Here is a 7,322-nt window from a genome sequence, read left to right as displayed (position 1 = left end):
CCTTGATTCGCTTCTGTGTAAAATGAGAGTAATTATAGTATGATACTGTCCGATAGAAATATATTGCGGGGCACCTGGGTGGCTCAGTCGGTTAAGCGTCCAACTTCAGCTCAGGTCATGATCTCACAGCTTCGTGAGTTCAACCCCCCACATAGGGCTCTCTGCTGTCAGCAAAGAGCCCACTTCAGATCCTTTGTCCCCTCTCTCTGCCCCTCCCCCACTCACATTCTTTCTCTCTCTTCAAAAATAACCTTAAAAAATATATATATATATATATATTTATATATGTATATGTATATAGTGAGCCCGTGGCCCTTAAGTGTTTGGAGATCAGGGAAGGGGGAGCCTTTTGTAGTGGCAAAGATTGCAGAATCTAGGCCAAGAGGCGAGGTCAGGGTTTCAGCCCCGATTGGACTGATTTTAAAGCCCGAAGCTAATTCTCGGAGCGGCCGGGAGGGAAAAGGCAGATGCACCCCTCCCCCCACAGAAGTGACAGCCCTGCTGAGCTCCCCAAGTAACTGGAAGGGGGTTCTCTATGACACCCGCCCCAGCCTGGGGCCCGCTACCCCGGGGGAGAAAGGCCTGGGCGCCGCGGCTGTTGGTGACTCTGATTTTGCTACGTCTCAGTCACTGTGAGCCTCCCCTTTCTCCCCACACCCTGGAAGCCTTCGGGTTTGTGGTTCTTCCCTTTCCTGGGCTTTACGGCTCTACGGAGCTACAATGGACCTATAACATTGTGTAAGTTTAAGGTGCACATGTGCTGATTTGATACATGATGTGCTGCAAAACCGTAAAGGCCCAGCCTCAGCCAGCACCTCCATCACGCCGCGTGGGGCCGTTTCTCTTCTGCGGTGAGGTCACTTGAGACCTACTCTAGCCAGAAAAAAAACAAAAAAAAAAAACAAAAAAAACCCCAAAAACCAAAAACCAAAAAACAAATGATCTGATTGAAAAGGGGGCAAAGAAGCCGAACGGACATTTTTCCAAAGAGCACATACGGACGGCCAAGGCACGTGAAAAGTTGCTGGACGTAACTCATCGACAGGGAAATGCGAATCACAACCACAATGAGGGGTCACCTCACACCCTACAGCTAAGTGTTGGGAGGATGCATGTGACCCTCAGGGGACATTATCTGTCCCCATTCCTTCTGCTTTCTCAAGAACCTGGACCCTGGAGAGGGGGCATTATCTTGTTCCAGGAACTGTACTTCCAAAGTTAGTTTTTTTGAAGTTCATTTAATTTGAGAGAGAGAGAGAGAGAGAGAGCAAGCGGGGGAAGGGAGAGAGAGAGAGAGCAGAGAGAGAGAATCCCAAGCAGCCTCTGCACTGTCAGCACACAGCCCGACGTGGGGCTCAAACTCACAAGCCACGAGATCATGACCTGAGCCCAAGACGGATGCTTAACCGACTGAGCCACCCAGGCGTCCCCAAAGTTTAATGTTTAAAAAGGCTTCCACTTCAAATTGGGTTTTACAGCTTCTCAGTGTCTGCAGAACCCAGTAACTTCCCAGGCCTGTGTGTGAGTCGCTTATCTCCCGGGGAGGAAAGTGGTGGGACGGTCCCCTGGTAGGAAGGGGCCACGGCGGGGGGGATGGACGCGTTGTTCTAGAATAGGTCCTTTCTTTCTGGGCCCCCACACCTGCGCTTGCTTCCCGCAGGGCTGTGCCAGCCCCGAGCCAGGTGGGTGGCTGTCCTGCCTGGGAAATCCTTTTCCTCTGGTTGCAGGGAAGTAAGTCTCGCTGACTTTGAGACGTGGGCCCCAGATCCGTTCCTCACAAGGCCGCATGTCTCCTGCCTGGAGCACCTCCTGTTTCTGCAACTCTTACGCCTTCCCGGGGATGTGAACATACAAGAAACAGCGTGCTGACACAGTCTTGTGTGACCCTGGCACGTCTTCCCCGAGCTTCGGTTTCCTTCCCTGTGAGGTGTCCCTGGGTAATGCCCATCTACCTCGCTGGGCGGTTGTGACGATTATTATAATTAAGTGATAAGAATGACCTCTGCCCAGCTTCTGCTCTCCAGCAGGTACCGCATTAGAAGGCTGTTTAAAATTTTTATTTATTTTTATTTGCTTATTTTTTTTTATTTTTTTTAACGTTTTTATTTATTTTTGAGACAGAGACAGAGCATGAACGGGGGAGGGGCAGAGAGAGAGGGAGACACAGAATCAGAAACAGGCTCCAGGCTCTGAGCCATCAGCCCAGAGCCCAACGCGGGGCTCGAACTCACGGACCGTGAGATCGTGACACCTGAGCCGAAGTCGGACACTTAACTGACTGAGCCACCCAGGCGTCCCTATTTGCTTATTTTTTAATGTTTGTTTTAGTTTTGAGAGAGGGAGAGACCGAGTGTGAGCTGGGGGAGAGGCAGAGAGAGAGGGAAACACAGAATCGGAAGCAGGCTCGAGGCTATGAGCTGTCAGCACAGAGCCCGACGCGGGGCTCGAACTCGTGAACCGTGAGATCATGACCTGAGCCGAAGTCGGACGCTTAACCGACTGAGCCACCCGGGTGCCCCACAGACTCTGCCTTTTAGGAAGTGATTCCCAAGTGGATTCAAGTTTGAGAAGCACTCCCGTTAGTATTAACCAATACTGACAAGAGTTGTCATAAAGGGTGGGAGCCAGCACCATCAGTGCACGCTGGCGATCCAGTAAATGATAAATGATAGTGCCACCGTGTTCCGTGTGTATGATTGCAGCTTCCAGAACGGGGCTGATCCTGGGCTAGCCGTTTGTTTGCAAGGATCTTTTGCAACCAGGGGCTATTTGTTCCTCGGGGACTGTTCACAGAGGAATGCTAATTCCAAAATACATTTGCGGCTCAGAATGTTCTAAGTTACCAAAGAGGTAACACGGGCTCTCCCCCACCTCTGTGTTCTTTATACATTTCAAGACAGCCAGTGCACCCTGGCTGGGGTTCTCCTGGTCTGGCCGCACCCGAGCCCTTCCTGGCAGTCCTGCCCAGCTGCCTCTGTGGTCACTTGAGATTAGCAGCCTGTCACGGTGTTACCTGAGCCCGCTGACACCCACAGGTGTGGCCAGGAGACCATGAAGAACCGTAGGGCATGATGGTCACTAGACCAAGCGGACGGCGGGAGGGAGTCCTCCTGGCAGGCGGGATGTGCCCCCCAGCCTCCGCGAGGGGTAGAGGAAGTGCAGGCTGACCCCCGCCCGCCCAGCCAGCAAGAGCTGGGCAGGCTTGTGGTGCCGGACGTGATAGATCCCACTGTTACTTTGTTTTCTAACTCAAAGCATCAAGCAGATGCGTCTCCTTTGCAACAACTTCATTCACTCACTCACTCAATTGGCAAGTATTTATTGAGCACCTGCTTTGTGGCCATGCTCGGGCCGAGTGCGAAGGGTACACAGCAGGCAATGCAGTTAAGGTCTCTGCTCTCACGGAGGCAGAACATCTAGAAGGTTACAAAAAAGCGAACAGAGGTCCGGGTGAGCAAGGGGCTGGAGGCAAGTACAGGGAAGGTGGTCACCTAAGAGGTGACATGTGAGCTAAGACTGAAAGGGTGAGAGGGATCCTGCAGGAGGAAGGGCATTTCAGGCAGAAGGAACAGCCTCTGTGAAAGCTGTTCTTGGGAGAGAATATGTGTGGCATGTCCGGGGGCTTTAAGAAGGCTGGGGGGCGCCTGGGTGGCTTGGTCGGTTAAGCGTCGTACTTCGGCTCAGGTCATGATCTCATGGTCCGTGAGTTCAAGCCCCGCGTCAGGCTCTGTGCTGACAGCTCAGAGCCTGGAGCCTGTTTCAGATTCTGTGTCTCCCTCTCTCTCTGCCCCTCCCCTGTTCATGCTCTGTCTCTCTCTGTCTCAAAAATAAATAAACGTTAAAAAAAAATTTTAAGAAGGCTGGAGTGGCTGGGGTGTGCGAACAAGGAGTCAGAAGAGGTCAGCAAGGTAGGCAGCGGCCAGCTTGGGTGGGGCGTTTGTATCAGGCATCTGTTGGTACGTGACAAATTACCCCACCCCCAAACTTAAAGGCTTGAAACATTTGTTACCCCAGTTTCTGTGGGTCAGGGATCGGGGTGCAGCTTAGCTCCTCCATCGGGCTCCCACAGGCTGTAGTCAGGGTATCATCTCAAGGCTCAGCTTGGAAAACATTTGCTTCCAAGCTCACTGTTGGCAAGATTCAGTTCCTTGTAGCTGTTGGATTAGGGACCCTCAGTTTCTTGCTGGCTGTTGGCAGGAGACCACCCTCAGTTCCTCACCCCACGGTCCTCTCCCACATGGCCATTTGCTTCATCAAACATGCAAGCAAGAAAGGCAGCAGAGAGGGTATGACAAGAGAGAAGCCATATCTTGTGTAACCGAATCACCAAAGGGCCTACTGTCACACTGGCCATATCCTGTTCATCAGAACGGACTCGTTAAGTGCAGCCCACATCCAAGGGGCTCCACAGGACGTGAGGGGGGTCATTGAGGGCCACCTTTGATAGTTGCCTACCGCAACTTCCTCAGCCAGTGTGTGGCATTTGGATCTTAATCTGGGTGCAGTGAACTGAATAGACACTCACATGTACTATTTTGCAATCTGCCTCTGGTTGAAGAAAAAGCAAGAGATTGCATGTTGGAAGAGACAAGACTTTGTAGCTCTAGCAGTCAGAAGGAAGTTACCAACAGAGGGAAGTTGTCATGATTGATCATGAGAGTTGGGATTACTCATGCGAGTTGAAGAACGTAGTGAGCTCACCATCACTGGAGGCATGCAAGGAGAGGCTGCAAGTCTCCACGTGGGGAATGTTGCAGTGGGGCCTTATAGGTTAGGAAAACCCAGGCATTTTCACATAATTAAAATCTGTCCCCGTGGCACTATCGAGAAGACCACTCTTGGGAAGTTCCTTCCCGAAAGAAAACAGTATAGTACTGAATCCCTCAGTGATCACCTGAGATTTGTGCCCCTTACCCCCACCCTTGCATATCGGGGCTCAAGGTCCCCTCAAAGATTCCCTCCCAGACGTGTCACTGTGGCCACCTCCTTGGAGGAAGGTCCTTGGAGAAGGACATCTCAACTGCAGGATCGTGGGTGCTTTTCTTGGCCCATTCATCTATGCTAACAAACACGCAGTGAAATACACTGCGGGGAGTGCACGTGTGCAGGCTCTGGGCTTGGACCTGCCCGGGTTCAAATCCCGCGTTGGCCTCTGTTTCACTGAATGAGCAAGTTGAATGATTGCTCTGGGCTGTGGTTTCCACATCTGTGAAAAGGGCAAAATAGCCCGTGACTCTGAGATTTTTGCTGTGAGGTTTAAATAAATAAAACAGGATCCTGCTGGTAAATGCTCAAAAAGGGTGCTGGTGGCGATGGGGACAAGGGCTGCTGGCCTGTTGGTTCATCTACGCACATAGCCCCCCCTCCGCCCCCCAACTGGCGCTGTGAAGTCCCTCCCAACCAGCCCATGATGTACGAGTTTCCTATGGCCACTGTACCAAGTCACCACAAACTTAGTGATGGGCAGAATCAGTTCCTTGCCTCTTCCAGCTTCTAGAAAGTTGTCCACATTCCGCGGCTCACGGGTCCACCCTCTGTCTTCAAACCAACAAGTGGAGCGGCTTCAGATCTGCCTCTGACTCCGTTTCCCTCATCACATCTCCTCCTTGGACTCTGACCCTCCTGTGTCCCTCTTAGAAGGACTCTGTGATGACAGAGGCCACCGGGTCATCCAGGAGCACCTCCCCATCTCAACCTCCTTAAAACTCAAGTACATCTGCAAAGTCCCTTTTGCCACCCAAGGTCACGTTCACGGGTCTGGGAATCAGGATATAGACATCGCGGGGAGGTCATTATTCTGGGTCCACCTGGGTCCATGGCTTCTGGGCCCTACCACCTGTCTCTCCGGATTCTCCCTGGGCCTTTCTCCCCCGGAAGGCAACTTCTGTCCCAGCTCACTCTGGCCTCTGGTCTGGCATACCATGCTGCCTGCCTACCCGCCCCTCTGCCTTCCTTTCGTCCATCACTCACCCTTCAGGTCTCGACCCCCACCCCCGGGTTTCAGCAAGCCCCAGGCTCGATTAAGTCCCCACTTGCAGGTCACCGGACGTCACAGTGGCAAGCGTGCTATTCCTTCTTGCCTGCCTCCTTCAGTCACTCTAAAGTCCCCCTAGCAGTGGAGCTGTGGATCTTGGTCCCTGATACCCACTCCTACCTGGCCCAGTACCTGGGACATGGAGGCTCCTGGTAAAAACCTGTCAGGTGTTTTTTTGTTTGTTTGTTTTTCATTTTATCTTATTTTCATTCCAGTGCAGTTGCCAGCCAGGGTTATATTAGGCTCAGGTGTACAAGATAGTGATTCCACACTTGCACACATCACCCAGCGCTCATCATGACAAGTGCACGCCTTCATCCCCATCACTTATTTCGCCCATCCCCCCACCTCCCTCTGGGAACCATCAGCTTGTTCTCATAGTTAAGAGTCTGTTCCTTGCTTTGTCTCTCTCTCTCTTTTCCCCTTTGCTCATTTGGCTTGTATCTTACGTTCCACATATGAGTGAGATCATATAGCATTTGTCTTTCTCTGACTTATTTCACTTAGCATTGTCCTCTCTAGCTCCGTCCATGCTGGTGCATCTGTAGAGGAATGGATAAAGAAGATGTGGTGTATGTATACAACAGAATGTTATTCAGCGGTAAAGAAAACCTGTCAGTTTGAATTGAATCTTCGCCCCCTGCCCTCTCGCCCTGCTTCCTTGTTGCTATTTACAGGTGTATTCTTCTCGTAGGGCTGACTTGTAACAAAGTGTCACAAACTGAGCGTCTTCAACAAGAGAAATGTATCACGCTTCTGGAAGGTAGAAGTCCCCCGTCAGTATCCATGTGTTGACAGGGTTGATTTCTTCCGAGAGCTTTGGGAGAATCCATTCCCCCCCAAGGGATTGCAGAAGGTGTCTTGTCTCACTCATGCTCCCAGATAAGCACGCTTAGTGTCATCTCTTGGTGTCGCTCGCTTGTTAAGGGGCACAAGACATCACATTTCAGCCTCAATAGCAATGTGGTGAGGTAGGTGCTGTCATTGCCTGTATGAGCTGCACAGGAAGAGAGGTCATTGTCCAAAATGACCTGACAAGTGGTGGAACCGTGATTTGAATCCTGTGTCCGACTCGAGAGCTGGTACCTGTAAACTCACCTCGATAAATCACCACTGCAACTTGATGAGAGAGAAAGCAGGTTCAGAGGGAGAAAAGGCACAGCTAGGCCAGAGGTGAATCTGAACCCACAGCCTTACAGACTCCTATTTTGTCCTTTTTTAAGGAATTAGAACTTAGGCACATCGACAGCACAAATTTAAGCGTACATCCCAAGGCATTGTTTTCCAT

This window comes from Lynx rufus, unplaced genomic scaffold (assembly GCF_022079265.1).
Source record: "Lynx rufus isolate CCGP_SWC_20201006 ecotype Redwood Valley unplaced genomic scaffold, mLynRuf1.p SCAF_4, whole genome shotgun sequence".
NCBI classification, from domain to species: Eukaryota; Metazoa; Chordata; class Mammalia; order Carnivora; family Felidae; genus Lynx; species Lynx rufus.
This window is presented reverse-complemented; position numbering follows the sequence as displayed.